Raw genomic sequence first — 17,323 nt, forward strand, 5'->3', positions numbered from 1 at the left:
ATTTCCCTAATCCCATGGATGCCTTGTCCCCTCCTGTCTCCAAGGCAGAAAGCCCTGCTGCCCTCTCCTTCCTACCGAGACCAGCCCAGGCAGCCAGAGATCCAACCTCTGCTCCCCTTGAACCACCCCTTCCTATCTGCCCTCCCCTCCCCACCACACTGAGCCTCTTTCCAGGCCAGGCCTTGGAGCAGCACCGCTGACCTGGCAGCCACTCTCCGCCACCTTAGAGTTCCCATCCTGCTTGGAAATGCCACTGCGCTCTCTCTTCCTTTCATGCCGGATGTTCCCACTGAGTCAGACTCGTCTACATTCCCAGCTACAGTGACGCACCCAGGCTATACACACACACACACACACACACACACACACACACACACTTCTACCCTTTCCACGTGCTGCCTACTGAGTTCCAGTCTAGTCTCTGACAGCCAGAGCAGGGCCCTGGTGGGGTGGTAGTTGGGCCTCCTGTTACCTTCCCATGCCCCGTGGTTGGAGCTGGAAGGCCCTCAGAGTACCAGCCTGGGAGTGAGGGATGCAGCTGAGACCTAATGATCTCCATGATCTTTGGAACCCAGGTCTGGGGAGGAGGAATGGAGATAGAGGAGACAAGGTCTGCTTTCCCCATTGTGCCTGTTCCCAGCCAGGGTGGGGGCCAGACAGCAGCGAGGAGCAGCAGGCTGGGTAGAAATCCAGCCATCATACAGGATGGGTGACCCAGATCTCTGGAAGGGCCTGCAGGAAAAGACTCCCCTAACCTCGTGGCAAAGGCCTCTACATCTAGCGGGCTGAAGACCCATGTGATGAGGACAGACCAATAGTCAGACAGCCCCACGGCTGCAGGCCATGTGCTTCCCAAGTGTTACTCACACAATGTCATCCTCAGAGCAGCCCCCACATTCTCCTATTTTGTCCAGAGTCTGTGGTGTGCCTGTCTGCTCCCTACTGGGGAGAGGCTCTCTAAGGGCAGGAGTGGTGTACTGAGGGCCTCTAAATCCCCAGGGCCTGGCAAGTGCCCCTGAAAACTACAATGCCTTCCTGGGGGCTTGCAGAATGAATGAGTAACTCACATGAGTGAGTAACCCACGTTGTCCTGTGCATGGCCCTGGGTACCTGTGCATCGACTGGGGCTGCTGTTCCCTCCACCCAGAATACTCGCACCTGAGGGAGGAGGTGGTCGGTAATGTCCACCGTGAATTTCCTTTCCCTGTCTGGAGAAGTCAGGGCGTGACCAGCAGAATGGTCCCTGGTGCAGGGGATGGGAACCATGCCGCTATTAGTCTGTGTCACCACTAGGGGGCAGCAGGGCTTCAAAAAGCCTGGTTGGAGGTGGGGGGTGGCTCTTCACCCACTTCTGCTGCCAGCTCCTCTCAGCAAGTCTGAATCAACCCCACCTCCCAACTTCATCGAACTAGAGAAGCCACACAGGTTGTAGAAGCCCCATCTTATTGGTGATGAGACCAGAGAGGTAGCACCCACTACCTGGGCTGCTCAGCCTGTTTGTGGCTCAGAAAAAAACAGCAGGTAGACATCTGCCTCCTGCCCATTGCTCTTCCTGGCTGCTACAACAACACTGTTTCTGTTGACACTTCATGCTGTGCCCTCCCTTTCTCTGCCCAGGAATAGGCCCATTGTCCCAATACCTCAACCACAGGTCTGGGTCATGTCTCTTCTGTGGCTGGTTCACCACCCTCTCAGGCAGCCTGCCAACTGGGCCCATAGCCATAACTACCCACCTCCAGCACCTTCTTGGATCAAGAACCTGCTGTTATGATTCCTATCGACTAGAGATTTAGTTTAGGCCTCTCAGCTCAGGCCAGGCCTGGCCCTGGGTGAGGAGGACTCAGAGTGTGTGATGTAGGGGCAGACGGATGAGCTCTTTTCAGCCTGCAGCTGCCAGGGACAGACTGGGCCCTACGGCTCCAAGAACACACATGCCAGAGCGGTTGTTGTTGTCGTTTTTAGTTGCCCAGTCGTGTCCGATTCTTTGTGACCCTATGAACTGCAGTACACTAGGCTTCCCTGTCCTTCACCATCTCCTGGAGTTTGCCCAAATTCATGTCCATTGAGTCGGTGATGTCATCCAACCATCTCATCCTCTGTCACCCCCTTCTCCTCCTGCCTTCAATCTTTCCCAGCATCAGGGTCCTCTCCAATGAGTTGGCTCTTCTCATCAGGTGGCCAAAGTATTGGAGCTTCAGCTTCAGCATCAGTCCTTCCAATGAATATTCAGGGTTGATTTCCTACAGGATTGACTGGTTTGATCTCCTTGCTATCCAAGGGATCTCGAGAGTCTTCTACAACATCTCAGTTCTAAAGCATCAATTCTTCGGTGCTCAGCTTTCTTTATGGTCCAATTCTCATATCCATATACAACTACTGGAAAAATTATAGCTTTGACTAGATGGCCCTTTGTCAGCAAAGTAATGTCTCTGCTTTTTAACATGCTGTCTAGGTTTGTCATAACTTTTCTTCCAAGGAGCAAGTGTCCCTTAATTTCATGGCTGAAGTCACTGTCCGCAGTGATTTTGGAGCCCAAGGAAATAAAGTCTGTCATTATTTGCATTTTCCCCCCATCTATTTGCTATGAAATGATGGGAACGGATGCCATGGTCTTAGGTTTTTGAATGTTGAGTTTGAAGCCAGCTTTTTCACTCTCCTCTTTCACCCTCTTCTAAAGGCTCTTTAGTTCCTCTTCGCTTTCTACCATAAGGGTGGTGTCATCTGCATATCTGAGATTATTGATATCTCTCCCAGCAATCTTGGTGCCAGAGCAGGGTGGAGCAGAAGTCCTTTGAAGCAGCGGGTGGCAGAAAGATGGTCCAGGGACCCCTCTTCCAGTCTGCTCTCCAGGGCGCACCCTGGGCTGGGGTATCCTGAGCTTTCCAGCTCCAGACTAGTAGTGGGAGAAGAGCTCTGATATGGACTGAACTCCTGATCTACTTCACTCAGCCCCTTCAGCACAGGGGAACAAAAAGTGAAGATCCAGGCTCCACCTCAGAGGCGTTTGAGGATACCAGGTCACCTTAGCCTGAAGCTAGGGTGACATGGGACCCAGACCAACTGAGGAGTTTTCCAGAAGATAAGCTTCCAGGGGAAGAGCAAGACTCAGCAAGGGGCTGGCGGTGAGAATGTTGCACGAATGCAGCCTGAGAAGCAGTAGTGGCCTCTTGCCAGTGAGGGAACATCAGCTTAGGAGGGTGCAGTCCTAAACGGGAGGTCACTGGGGGGCAGACCAAGGGGGCAGAGGAGTCCCAGGGGCTCACTGAAGGTTTCACAGCAGGGGCCAAAGAGGCCATGCAGTGGTTTAGGAAGCCAGGGAGGAGGCCGAGTCCAGATCCTGGAGGGAGGGGTCTGCACCAGGCAGGGCAGGGGACTCTACAGGCAAGAGTGAGCACAAGCAACTCACAACATCAGAGTGTAGCGGGGGCGCACGGGTGCGTGCGTTCAGTGACAGATGGGGCAGGGCAGCCAAGACAGTATCAAGGACTGAAGCCTGGGGCCCTCACGGATGCGGGGATGCCTGGGTGCTCCTTCCTCCCGACAGGCAGAGAGGCTGGAAGGCTGGTTTGGGACGGACAGGCTCTCCCCACCTTGACACTTACCACGGAGGGCTGGCTCTCAGGGGGGTGAGATGTGGGGTGGGTTCATATACTCCAGGGATGGGGAAAAGATCTGGCACAGTTCTGAGAGCAGGTCACCAGTCCCACTGAGAAGATGAAAGGGCCTGTGGAATGGTGGGGTGTGGCATGGGTGGTGTCAGCCAGCTTAGAGGCTTCAAGGCGTGAGAGGTGAGAGAGAATGTGCTGACATGCCTAGAACACCAGTCACCATGGGAAAGAATCAGCAGAATCACCCTGGGGGTGGGAGAGCAGTAGGGTGACCTGTTGTCAGGTTTGCCTAGAATGGAACCCAACTCAGCACGAAAAGTCCTGTGTCTAGAGCTGCCTCGGTCCTAGGTGAGCCTGGCTGTTTGGTCACTTTCTGGGGCAGGAGGCTGCGGCAAGTGGCTGGAGCAGGGAGGGAACCTCTCAGGAGCCTGTGAGTGAAATATTCTGAGTGAAGCTGGAGGCCAAAGGTAGAGATGTGTCCTGAAGGAAGATCCCAGTGTAAGGCAAGGGGAAGAACAGTGAGGCCAGGAAGACAAATGGGTCATCAGTGCTGATACTACCGATCACCACAATAACACCTTGCACTTACACCCAACACTGCCAAAGCCCTCACACATACCCCGTGTCATTTGATCTCATCAGGCTTTGAAATCTGTGAATTAGTCAGGGCTGATGTTTTTCACTTTTTGGAGATCAGGGTCAGTGATCTGCCCAGAGGTCTCTGTAGTGAGGTGGAGGTCTCCCACCAAACCTGCCTGGTCCCCATGGCAATCTCTCCAGCCCAAGCCAGAGCAAGCCACCTGTGCCCTTCTGCCATGGGAAACCTGTCTAGCCCCTCTCCCCAAACCCTGCAAATGTGTCTGGCTCTCCTGTCTCCCTCCCCACCCTATAGGACAGTCCAGGAGCAGAGGCCTTGCTGGCTCTGCTGAAAGGGATTAGGGGGTCACAGAAAGGGCCAATATCCTGCCTTTTGGCCTTCACTGTCCATCCACATGCTCCCTAGGACCGCCACCGTTGGCCTCTCAGCCTCTCCTCTCCCTGAGCCTGGAAATGTCTCTTCTTGTCCCCTGAGTGCCTTTATTCTCCACTTGGTGCCCTTCTGGCAGGGAAGGGCCACCTCTCTCTGCCAGGCAATAAACTCAAGCACTTGGTGGGCGCTTAGTATCTGTTGACTAAAAAGACACACAATGTAAGAGTTGCAAGTTAAGTTTTATTTGGGGCAAAACGAAGGCTGCAGCCCCGGAGACAGCACCTCAGATAGCTCTGAGAAACTGTTCCAAAGAGGAAGTGGGGGAAGGTCAGTATATATGATTTTGGTGACGGTGGAAAAGTGAAAGTGTTAGTTGCTCAGTCGTGTCCAACTCTTTGCGACCCCCTGGACTGTAGCCCGCCAGGCTCCTCTGTCCACGGAATTCTCCAAGCAAGACTACTGGAGTGAGTTGCCATGTCCTTCAGGGGATCTTCCTGAAACAGGAATCGAACCTGGGTCTCCTACATTGCAGGCAGCTTCTTTACCATCTGAGCCACAAAAGGCTTTCTTTTGTGTTTAGTGCAGTTAAGCACTTACTCTACAAAAGGTTTTCTGATAGTCATGAGAAGCTGATGTCACCATGAAGGGATTTAGTGATTTTCTAGATATGAGGAGATGCAAGGATTGGGATCTGGACATCAGTTCCTGCAAATATCTAACTATGTAAAGACCTGTTCCATCAGTTTCCCTGGAGCACAGAATGCCTCAGTCTCCACCCTGAATCCCTCTCAGGGGCTGTTGAAGGTCGGCAGCTGCACAGGGTTCAATCTCCTCCACAGAGCAGATGGCGAATGCCCTTGCTATTGTTGTTCAGTCACTGGCAAATGCTCTTGGCTAGTGCCAGTTTGTAGCTGACCTATCTGTAGTGCACAGTGCCAGAGGGTGGGGGGACTCACAGTGGTCTAGGCTCTGCTTACCCACAACATCTTAGGACTGGGTAGGGGGATCCCATGAACATCGTGCATGCTCAGTTCCTCAGTCGTGTCCTACTCTTTGTGACTCTATGGACTGTAGCCCGCCAGGCTCCTCTGCCCATGGGATTCTCCAGGCAAGAATACTGGAGTGGGTCGCCACGCCCTCCTCCAGGAGATCTTCCCAACCCAGCCATCGAACCCATGTCTCTTACATCTCCTGCACTGACAGGAAAGTTCTTTACTCCTAGCACCACCTGGGAAGCCCCACATCACGCTCTGCTGTCAACTGACTACAGTGTGCCCACTACTGCTATGGGCACTCTCCTCGCTTCCCAAAGGCCTGCACGCCACCTGTCTGAGGACCCACTCAGACAATCCTCACTTCTCTGTCCGCCCCGTCAAGATGGGTGTCCCTCCTTGGCCCAAGACCTCAGTACTGCCTACTGCCTACCTGCCTGTCATGACCCAGACCCTGACTCCAGAGACACAGGGAACCGGGGTACTGAGCCCAGAGCCACTCCTGCCCTCCTCAGCCCTGCAGCCCCCTCTCCCCTTTGGAGTCCATGAAGTCATAGGCCTCTTTTTGCAACTTACAGCTAAAGGGAGGTGACAGTTCATGTCATCAGGACGGTTCCTGAAAGAGGGGGCTGGAAGGGCTGGGGAGGGCAGGGTGTGGTGGCCGTGGGTGGTGCCATTCAGGCAGCCCCGGCTGCAGGGTGTGAGCATTCCAGGCCCCTGCCTTTGTGAACCTCTGCCGGCCCTCCAAGCCCTGGCTCCCTGAAGGCTCACAGCAAATGTGTGCATGATGGATAAATAGCTCCCCACCCAGTCATAAACCAAAGTCCTTTGTCCACAGTGTTACCAAAGCAGGCTGGAATTATTCAGAAGAGCATTCCTGAAAAGAGAGAAAACATAATCTGGAAAAGGGGCCCAGTCTCTAGACTCAGATGGTCCCCAACTGGGACCAACTACACACTGGCTAGGTGACTTCAGGCCAATGTCTTAACTTCTCTGAATCCTGGCTTTTTCTAATCTAGAAGAGAAAAGAAGATAATAACACGTATCCCCAAGACCTGATGTGAGATAATTGGTATTTTAAAAGAAGCTGACACACAAAATACTTTCCATTCCTGCCCACCATGGAAATAAAGGAGAATCACTATTTTCCGCCTCTCCATTTTTCAAATTGTGTTCTGATGTGGTTATGTTGCTTCTGTTTTTACGGCTCTGATGGAAGCCAAAATGATATACTGGAAACAGCACAAATTGTACAGTTTAATAAGTTTACTCCATGAAAACATCACCACAATCAAGATAATGAACACATCCCTAAAACGCAAAACTGTCCTGTGTCCCTTCCTAACGGCTCCCTCCAGCCCCTCCCCTTCCTACCATGTTTTCCCTAAGCAACCACTGATCTGCTATCATTATCAGTTAGTTCACATTTTCTAGAATTTTACACCATTTTAGAATTCTATAGACAATTATATAGTGTGGATGCTTTATGTCTTACCTTCTTCACCAGCAGTGATTTTGAGGTTCCGCCATGTTCTCCTGTGTATCAACAGTTCATTCCTTTTTACTCTGGTGCTCCGTGGAGTTCAGGGACTTCCCTGGTGGCTCAGATGGTAGAGCGTCTGCCTGCAATGTGGAAGACCCGGGTTTGATCCCTGGGTCGGGAAGGTCCCCTGGAGAAGGAAATGGCAACGCACTTCAGTACTCTTGCCTGGAAAAGTCCATGGGCGGAGGAACGTGGCAGGCTACAGTCCATGGGGTTGCAAAGAGTCAGACATGGCTGAGCAACTTCACTTTCTTTCGCTTTCCATGGAGTTCAAGTACCATGACCCATTTATTCATTCACGTGTTGATGGATGTTTGAGAAGTTCTGCCATTTTAATTATTCCAAACAAAGTTACTATGAACATTCAAGTATAAACTTTAGTGAGGCCCAGGTTTTCCCTTCTCACTTTTGTTAATATTTACTTATTTTTTTGGCTGCATCAGGTCTCAGCTACAGTACTCAGGATACTTGGGTCATATGGAATCTTTCACTATGGCATGTGAGATCTTAGTGTTCTGATCAGGGATCAAACCTGTGTCCCCTGCATTGAAAAGTGGATACTTAACCCCTGAACCACCAGGGGAGTCCTAGGTTACTTTTTAAAAATGAATTTAATGCAGTTAAATTCAGTGCATCCAGTTTAGTCAGGCTTTTTCCAGGCCAACCTGGAGACAGCAACTGCTTTAACCTCTCTGCTTCCTCCTGTGTATTCTAGATTTCACATGATCATTGTTTTCCTGGATTGAAACAGGGCCTGACAGAACCCCTTGGCCTGGCTGAGAGTGGGAGTGTCAGTTGGCCTGTTCCATCCAGCACGGGTGAGCCCAAGGGTAGGCAGCCTGAACTTACGTCAGCCGAGGAGCTGCCTTTCTGGGAGAGATCCTCCTGCTCCTTTCTCTAGGAAAAAAAAAAAAAGCTTAAATTTGTAAAAAAAGAGAGAAAAATAAGCACAAAATATAAACCACAGAAATCAAGACCAGTTATAACCCAACAGTAACTACCTAAAACAGATTCAAGTGATGGGTGTGCATTGATGAACATAAAGATTGCTTCCAGGACTATAGAGTGGATACTTTTCCCTCATGAATTAAGCTTTTAAATTATCAGCTGTATTGACTTAGTGGCTTCCCAGGTGAAAGTGGTAAAGAATCCACCTGCCAATGCAGGAAATTCAGGACACGAAGGTTCCATCCCTGAGTCAGGAAGATCCCCAGAAGGAGAAAATAGCAACCCACCCCAGTATTCTTGCCTGGGAAATCCCATGGACAGAGAAACCTGGCAGGCTACACAATCCAGGGATTGCAAAGAGTTGGACATGACTAAGCAACTGAGTAGACAGCACACGACTACCCTTGAACCTTGCCTTCATTCACCAGATTGCCATCTGGTGATAACACCTGTGGAGAGCCAGGAAATCTGCTAAAGGCCAGTCCCCGGGAATACAAAGGTGAGCAGACAGTCCTGTGGCGCAGGAGACAGGAAAGAAAGGACCAAGGGAGAGAGGGGAGCTTGTAACAGGGGCACCTGGTCTGTCTGCAAGGGCCTAAGTGAGGTCAAGGGGTGTGGCACACAGCAGAGGCCAGAGGGCTCTGCAGGCCCAGGCCATGGGGGCTTACAGAGCACAGACAGCTGGCGAGCTGGCAGCCTGGACTGCAAAACCCCTTCCTGTTTGTCGATATTCCATCTCCAAAGTCCCGCCTTTGTTTTGTTTTGTTTTTTTGTTTTTCAATATCCTGGCACATGATTAATCTTATCCCTAGTCCTGCTTTAAAACAGTTTTAAAAATTGAAATGTAGTTGCTTTACAATTATTTTTGTAGATTATATTCCATTAGAGGTTACCACAAGATGATGAGTATAGTTGCTTATCTTTGTTGCTTCTCTATTTTATATATGGTACTTTGTATCTGTTAATCCCATACCCCTGATGTGTCCCTCCCCTCTTTGACAACCACAAGCTTTGTTTTGTTTTGTTTTTTTCCTGACTCATTCAGTTGCCACCCCCAGGCAGCTCCCTCAGCTGGGTTGGCACGTATTAGAGCTCAGGCCTGGGGTTTGCTGTGCAGGGCAAAGGTTCCACAGGCGCATCATTTCCTCCTCCACCCATGGGAACAGGCGATAAGCTCACTGTTCTGTATGAGTCAGTGGGTTAACTACAGAGTGTGAAGCACCTCGTGGCCTGACATCCAGTAGGAGCTCCGTCAGTGTTCAGAGATGGCCCCTGGATGCTAAACAGCCTTGCCATGGGGTGGGCCCCCTGCCTTGGTTCTGTGGCAGCTTGTTACCAGACTGATGGGGTACTGGGCTCTTCCCTGCTCCCTCCCACCCCGCCTCCTTACACACACTCACGCACACTCACACACACACCCTGCTTCCAACCACTCTTTGCCCTGTTTAAGTTTAGCCCAATCCTGTTCATTCCTCCACACCCTCTGCCCGGATCCTCCCTGTGGACCTGACCATGCCAGCCCCTCCCCATCCTTTACAAATACTCCTGAGGACAGACAGTGCCTTAGATTGCCTATTGCCCCCTGCTCTGCACTGCTAGGTAAGGGTCCAGTTCTGTGGGCTGTGGGAGGGGACAGGAGGGGCTCTGTGAGCTTGTGCTGTGGGCCTGTGTGATCATGGTCTCCCTGGGTATGTGTGTCTGTGTACTGAACTGGTATCTGTGTCACTGTGTCTTGTGCGGGTGTCGTGTGTGTGTGTGTGTGTGTGTGTGTTGGTCTGTATCTCTCATAAATGCAATGTGGGTCTGTGTGCTGTGTGTCTAGGTGCCTGCCCCCTGCCTGGCCCTGCTCCCACTCCTAGCTCTGCTCTCTACTTGAGTTAGAATTGAATTTGCAGCCTCTAATGTGCCAGGTACAGGGGTTTAACTGAGGTTGAAGGGATTGTATTAGTTCCCTTCCAGAGCCACCAACTCCTATCCCTCAAGCACCTTAGCCTGAACTGGGGAGGGACAGTCTAAGGCCTGTCTTTTTTTTTTTTAAATTGAGGTACAATTATAATTATCAATATCAATATCGATATCAGGTGTACAACAGCTTGTACCTTTTGATCCCCTTCACCCATTTCACCCAAACCCTACTCACCACCTCTGGCAACAACCAATCTGTTCTCTGATTCTATAAGCTCAAAGTTTTGTTTGTTTGTGGATTTTTTTAGATCCCACATGTTAGTGAGATTATACAGTACTTGTCTTTCTCCGACTTATTTCATTCAGCATAAGGCCCTCAAGATCCATCTATGCTGTCACAAATGGCAAGATTTCATTCTCTCTTATGGCTAAATACTATTCATTGTGTATAATATACATTTTATGTATCCATTCATCTGTTGATGGACACTTAGACTGTTTTCATGTCTTGTCTATTGTAAATAATGCTGCAATGAATATATGAGGGTGCATATATTTTTTCAAGTTAGGGTTTTTGTTTTCTTTGGATAAATACCCAACAGTGGAATTACTGGATCATATGGCAGTTCTATTTTTAATTTTTTGAGGAACCTCATACTGTTTTCTGTAGTGGCTGTACCAATTTACATCCCCTTTTCTCCACATCCTCGCCAATATCTTTCTTGTTTTTTGGATAGTAGCCATTCTAATGAGTGTGAGGTGATATCTCATTGTGGTTTTGGCTTCCATTTGCCTGATGATTACTGATGTTGAGCACCTTTTCATGTACCTGCTGGCCATCTGTTTGTCTTCTCTGGAAAAAAAATGTCAAGTTCTCTGCCCATTTCTTAATGGGATGGGTTTTTTTTCCCCAAGGCCAGTCTTTTCTCTTTCTTCCAAGTCAGATCCTGGCTGGCCCTAACATTTTCTTTACCACTCCGTCCCCCAGAACTAGTCCCACGAATCTCTTCGAGACTCATCACTCATTAAGGGGAAGGAGGATGGGGCAAGAAGGATCATAGCATAGCTCAGAGGCTGACCTCAGCTCAACATTTGTGGCCCAAGTAAAAGCCAACAACATAGGTGACTCAAAATGTACCAGGGTCCTGTCTCGCAAGAGGCTTGGGCTGTTGCAGTATAGATGTATGTGTGTATGTGTATGTGTGTGTGAACATTTGTGCTTCTATGTTCAACAACCAGAGTGCCCTGATGTCAGGCGTTTGGTCTGTATGTTATGTATTATATTTTGAGTTGTGGGTCAGAAGAAAAATGAATATACTGCATTTGCACTGGGTCCATTCTGGAATTGCCCATTATGACTTATGCACCAGCCCCATGCAAGACAATGCCAGCCTTGGCACCAGAGTACCTCAGAAGCCCAGAAGCTCCATCCTCTGATAGCACACTTGTTGGCAGATGACAAATTGACTCAGACCACCAAGCCAGCTTCCACTCCTAGTGGGAAGAGATGGGAACAAGCAGCTTGGATCAGGGAAGGTTTCCATTCATTTGTGCCTTGGAGGCACAGGTCTTAGGGTCCCCTGCCTCCCCCAGAAGCCCCCACCCACTAACCCAGTCCTCCCAGCTCTGGGTGCACTGATCTCCAAGCTTCCCCCTCTGCCTTTATGCCAGACATCCACACAGGGACAAGAGTCTCTAGGGACTGACTGAGTACTATGACCTGACACAGGGCAGGCATGCTACACAAATAATTAACATGATTGAAACTGACCCAAGTAGAAATGAATTAATACATGATTGTGAGTCTGGGGTTGGATCTTGAGAGGTCACATGTAAGGGTATATGGTTCAGGGATACATAATGTTCTCATGTCTCTGTCTACATACCATATGGATAAGCCCACTGCATTCACTCAAGACCCATGCCTGGCACCTACTCAGTGCCCAACTCCATACTGAGTCCCAAGCTAAGCCAGAGGGAGCAGTTTATCCCTTTCATATCTTAAGGGACTATGTGTGTACATCCCTGGGAGGAAGAAGGAGAGATTGAGGTTTAGATTACAGTAAACTAAACTTTACCCATTGATTCATAGGTGTTCCTTTTGTCATTCCCTGTGCCTGCTCCAAAAAGATGGAGCCACGTAAGTACTGTGGTGGGAAGCCATAGCGTGGAAGAAGGAATAAGGAGGAAGGGAGGGTCATGAAGTCAGGGGCAATCAGTCAGTCACATCTATTGAGAGCTCTGTGTGTGTGTGTGTGTGTGGTGGTAGGGTTCCAAAATGAAAACAAACCCTATGTTTTTAATATACTCTACAGTTTAAGAAACATGCCCATACATCCTTTATGTTACTAGGTCTTCGGCTTCAGGAATGAAATAGGCAGGGGCTCCCTCCATTTACACGCGAGCTCCAAGGAAGTTATTGGTCTTTCTCAGGGTGAGGCCCTGGAGGTGTGGCAGGATCTGGAGTTCAGAACTCAGCTCTCGGCAGCTATGCCATTGGCTCCCCTCAAAAGGAACAAAAGACCATGATGGCCCTCAATATAAATCTCATCAAGTAGGTGATTCCCACCAACAGAGCACTTCAAAATACTCAGGACCAGTCAGATAGGTCATGGCAAGAATGAGCACACTGGACCTGAAGCTGGGCAGGCAAGGCAGGCAGGACAGTCCAACCCAAGCGAACTTCCTGCAGGAATGTAACACAGAGTGAAGCAAGAAAGATTTCCAAGTGGCAGGAGACAAGAGCAAAGTCTGAGAGCTGGAACCAGAAGGTCATAAGCAGGAGCAAAGAAACAGCTGAGGAGCTGAGCAGAGATCAGGTTGAGAAATGTGGAATCTGGGGAGAGGGGGCAGAGGAGGAGGCTATGTGGGGCCCACCTGAAGGCGGAAATAAAAGAACCAGGGCGCCTCCTTTAGTGTCATGGAGTTAGACATAGGTTGGGAGGGTACACTTTGTACAGTTTTTGTGTTACAGAAATTAACACAACATTGTAAAACAATTATACTCCAATAATAAAATTAAATTATTTTGTTTTAAAAAAGGTTGAGAGACTTCCCTGGTGGGCCAGGTAGCCAAGACTGTGCTCCCAGTGCAGGAGGTCAAGGTTTGATCCCTGCTTGGAGAACTAGATCCCACATGCCACAACTCAGAGTCCACACACTGCAACTATAACCTAGTGCAGTCAAATAAATTAAAAAAAAAAAAAAAAAAAGGTCAAGGAGGCAGTCAGCTGACAGAGTGAGAACAAGAACCCACACCTCCTAACCAGCCCCACCCCACCCAGGAGAACTCAGCCAACTCTTGAGCAAACAGGGACACACAACTGAGCTTTGCATTCACACAAACACACACACACACACACACACACATATGTGTGTGTGTCGAGTGAATGAATGAATGAAGGAATGATGGTCAGGCAACTGGTCAAGTCTGAGGAGCCTTGTTGGGGGAGGACAGTGGAAAGTGGGCACAAAATCAGCACCAGGAAGAAGACAGGATTCTCACTGCAGAACCAAATAACCAAAGCTCTTTGTTTTTTTTTTCTCCTTCGTCTCCCACAGGCCCACAGGTAGGAAATTTCCCCAGCCATCTCCCTTTTCCCTTTTCCCTCCCTGCTGTCAGTCCCCTTCCTAGACCATCTGGCTGTAGCCTGGACATCCCCCAAATGTAGCCCGGACATCCCCCAAATGTAGGGTAGGGAGGTCTTAGCCCCAGGGTGGGGGGCATCACAGGGCAAGTCCATCCCCTGCTGGCGGCAGCCTTCTCCTCCACTCCTCCCCAGTTTTCCCATCTGTCCCTCTCCTTTTCTCACATCCCCTCCCTGCCTCAGCGGCTCATCCTCTCTCCTGCTGCTTCCCCTCCTGTTCCATGCTTCTCTGCTTTCCTGGCTACCCACAGCCCTCTCAGATGGCTGGCTTACTCCCAAATCCCAACCACACTGCAGGCCTCCCATGACCTGCCTCTGCCTGCCCTCCTCCCTGCTTCCCCTCCCCCAGCCCCCCACCACTAGCAGACCCAACTCCTAGGCCTGGAATGCCCTCACCACAAAAGTCATAGAAGAGGCAAGCAGGATGGGAAGTGGCAATTTCCAGGAGTCACTGAGCCTGGATGGGGCAGTGGCTGCCTTAATATTGTCACAGGAAAGATTCCTAACCCTGGAGCCTGCCTCTTTCCCGCAGGTTATAGGCCATTATCAGGTCCTACGAAGCAGAAGCAGAAACTGGGGAGTTATCCAACCCCTAGGGACTTCCCAGGTGGCGCTAGTGGTAAAGAATCTGCCTGCCCATGCAGGAGACTTAGAGACATGGTTTGATACCTGGGTCAGGAAGATTCCCTGGAGGAGGGCAGGGCAACCCACTCCAGTATTCTAGGCAAGAGAAGAGTCAGGTCGCAAAGTCAGATACAACTGAAGCAACTTATGCACACACACAGAGTGGGGCTATAACCCTCCACTGCCTGCTCCTTTGGGGGTCCCAGGCCCCCAGTGCCCAGCACCAGAAGCAAAATTGTGTCTCCTCTCTTCCCTGGGCCTGTGCCAACAGGCAAAGAAACTCTTCTGGCCTCGGGGCCTCAGGAGTGGTTCCAGCCAAGACAGAAGGTTAAACCACCCATTCCAGGACTCTTCTATCTCAAGCAATAAAACCTTGATTTTACCCTCTATTCTTCCTGATTTCATGAGTCTGGCACCTGCTCAGGGACAGGCACGGGCTCACATATACTCCTATTGACATTTATACACGTAGCCAGGCACATGCACCCATAGGCATGTACCTGTGTACACAGAAGGCCTTTATAGGCTCATGTATACAGACATAATTATTTTTATGTAGAGGCAGTACATATCTTTACCTGCACACATGTACTACCTACAAAGAGAACTAGTACATCCTTACCTTTGTCTCCTCCCACCCTTCAGCTGACTCCTCCTTCCCCTTGGCTCCTGCATCTCTCCTCACTGTGCCTCCTGTCTCTTCCGTGCCCCTGGCCCTCACTGAGTTCCTCTGTAGCTTCCCCCAGCCCTACCTTCATTTCTAAGTAGTCAACATGGCAAAACCTCTAATCACTCTTCACGGGTTCTTGGGTGAAGGAAGGGAGAAGATGAGATACTTCAGCTTCTTAGTCACAGATAAAAAAAAAACCGAGGTCCAGAGGGTGGGAGTCATATCTCAGCTCAAGGAATAGAACCCAATGAATCTAGTTTCCTCCCATTGTGTCTGCTCTGTGCTCTGGTTTCATCAAGGCAAAAGGCCTAAAACTAGGAGCTGTCACTTGCTATCTCTGTCTCCCAGACCTCTACCATGAGCCCCTACTAGTGCCTAGAAATCCTGAGCCCTCTAGAGGAGGAGCAGCAGAGAGACAAGGGGAAGGGAGAGGAGGAGTTGATCTCAGGTAAGACTGTCACTGACCTCTGACTCTAATATTGTTCATCTGGTTTTCCACAGGGACATGGCCATGAGCACAGCCATGGAGGTGGGCACCCTCCTGGCCCTGGGGACCACCATCCCCCTGGCCCTGGGCACAGCCATGGAGGTGGGCACCCTCCTGGCCCTGGGCACAGCCATGGCCCTGGGCACCCCCCTGGCCCTGGAAACCACCCTCCTTGTCCCCACCCTGGATCAGGGCACTGTCCTGGAAGGGGCCACCCACCAGGGCCCCCTGGGCATCCCCCTGGTCCACATCACTGAGGAAGCAGAAGAAAAGGACCCAAGAATGTGGAGCCTGATCTAGCATGGAGCCTGAACCAGAATCTTCTGTTCCTAATAAACAGCCTCCTAGAGGCCACATTCTACTCCTAAAAGAGCCTGTCTTCCTTCACATCCAACCTGACACTCAGGGGGCCCAGTGGTCTCTGAATTTCCTAGTTATGAAATTGGTACCCAGTCAGGCATACTCAGTAGTTTGGTTCAGTGGTGTCCACAGCACATGACTAAATAAGGTCACCCCTTCTTTGTTTTCACTTCTGCCCCATGCCCCATTAAAAGGTCTCAAGGATGGTCTCATCACCTCTACCACATCATATACACTCAGACACGGTGGGCTGTGCATGCCTCCTTCTAGAAGGATCCACAGAAGCCTTCAGCGGATCCTGAACTGACTATCCCCTGAAAATATATAGAACTTTCCAGACTGCTTAACTTTGCAGTTTCCCCATCACCACCAGCTCCACCTCAGCCCCGGTCAGGAATGCCTTCCTTCCAAGCCAACTAAAGCTCTACCATCAACATGAAGCCTTCCCTAAAGCCCTTTAGGATGAGGTCCTCTCTGTCTTTGCACATTGCTCCCTTCTCTGCAGCTTATATTGACCATTTCATGGGCCCAACCACACCCTACCCAGTTGGCATCAACTAATGGGACAGCTTCTATCTCTCCAACCAAATTAGGCTACTCAGGGAAGGGCCACCACTTCTACACCTCTAGACTCCCCCACCCTCATCCCCTACTCGTCTATACTTTGCAAAGAGTGGTGTTTGCACACAGTTTAGGGATACCCAGAGTCCAGACACTACTGGGTTCTGACTCTTCCCAGCCCTATTCTTCAGCCAAGGCGTCTCCCAAACATACAGACATCCTGCTTGCTGTAAAACCCGTTCTACCCATTCAAATTCCACATTTGGGGGCCTCTCTACTTCCCAACTCCTAGGCTTCTCACAGGGACCCTACCTATTCTAGTGCTACCACAGCTCTCCAACCATGCCTCTCCACCTCCCAACACACTGCCCCTCTCTCACATCCATTCCCTGATAGGGGAGGCAGCAAGAACTCGGAAATGAGTGGCTAATGAGTACATTTCCAGGTTGAAGTGGGGTAGTTATAAGAAAAGGAGCTGGGGATTCTCTGAGTCGCTTCTCTCTCTTCCGGGTCATACTCGCACTTGAATAACAGAATCGAGGCTCCACATTTGAGGGGCACAGAGCCAGGTCCAGACCAACTTGGAGAAAGACCCAACTTGAACAGGTGCCTAGCCTCACTGGGAAGGAAGTGGTAAGAGTCTGCTGAGGGAAGCTCAGAGAAATGTGGGAGTAAAAGTAGCCCAAATTTTCAACCCCTCAGCATCCTGAGCAGTTAAGTGCCGGCATGGAGCTGCTTGCTCTTCTGGGCTTGAAGAATCAGCGTTACAAGTAATGAGGATCTCGACACGGAGCCTGGGGTCGCGTTTCCTGTTCCCTCACGTAAGACCGATCCCCCCTAGAAACGCCGGTGTGCGAGCTACAGCCAGATGGCCAGACTCCTAACAGCAGCTGTCAGACATGTCCTGGGTAGAGGGGCCCACAGCACCAGCTCTGGGAGTCTTTTAAAGAAAGACAGGGAGCCCCCAGCTCCTACAGCGCCGCGGCGGGAAGCCTCTGTCTCCGCCCC

General features: G+C 50.4%; 1 long non-coding RNA gene across 1 annotated transcript; it reads left to right on the top strand.

The window, feature by feature from the left end:
- The first annotated feature begins 8,439 nt into the window (after positions 1-8,439).
- On the top strand, positions 8,440-12,759 carry LOC110124039 (uncharacterized). Its single transcript, XR_011488077.1, has 2 exons — positions 8,440-8,560; positions 12,059-12,759. It is a non-coding gene; the product is annotated as an uncharacterized lncRNA (long non-coding RNA).
- Positions 12,760-17,323: the final 4,564 nt, after the last annotated feature.

This window comes from Odocoileus virginianus, chromosome 6 (assembly GCF_023699985.2).
Source record: "Odocoileus virginianus isolate 20LAN1187 ecotype Illinois chromosome 6, Ovbor_1.2, whole genome shotgun sequence".
Lineage (NCBI taxonomy): Eukaryota > Metazoa > Chordata > Mammalia > Artiodactyla > Cervidae > Odocoileus > Odocoileus virginianus.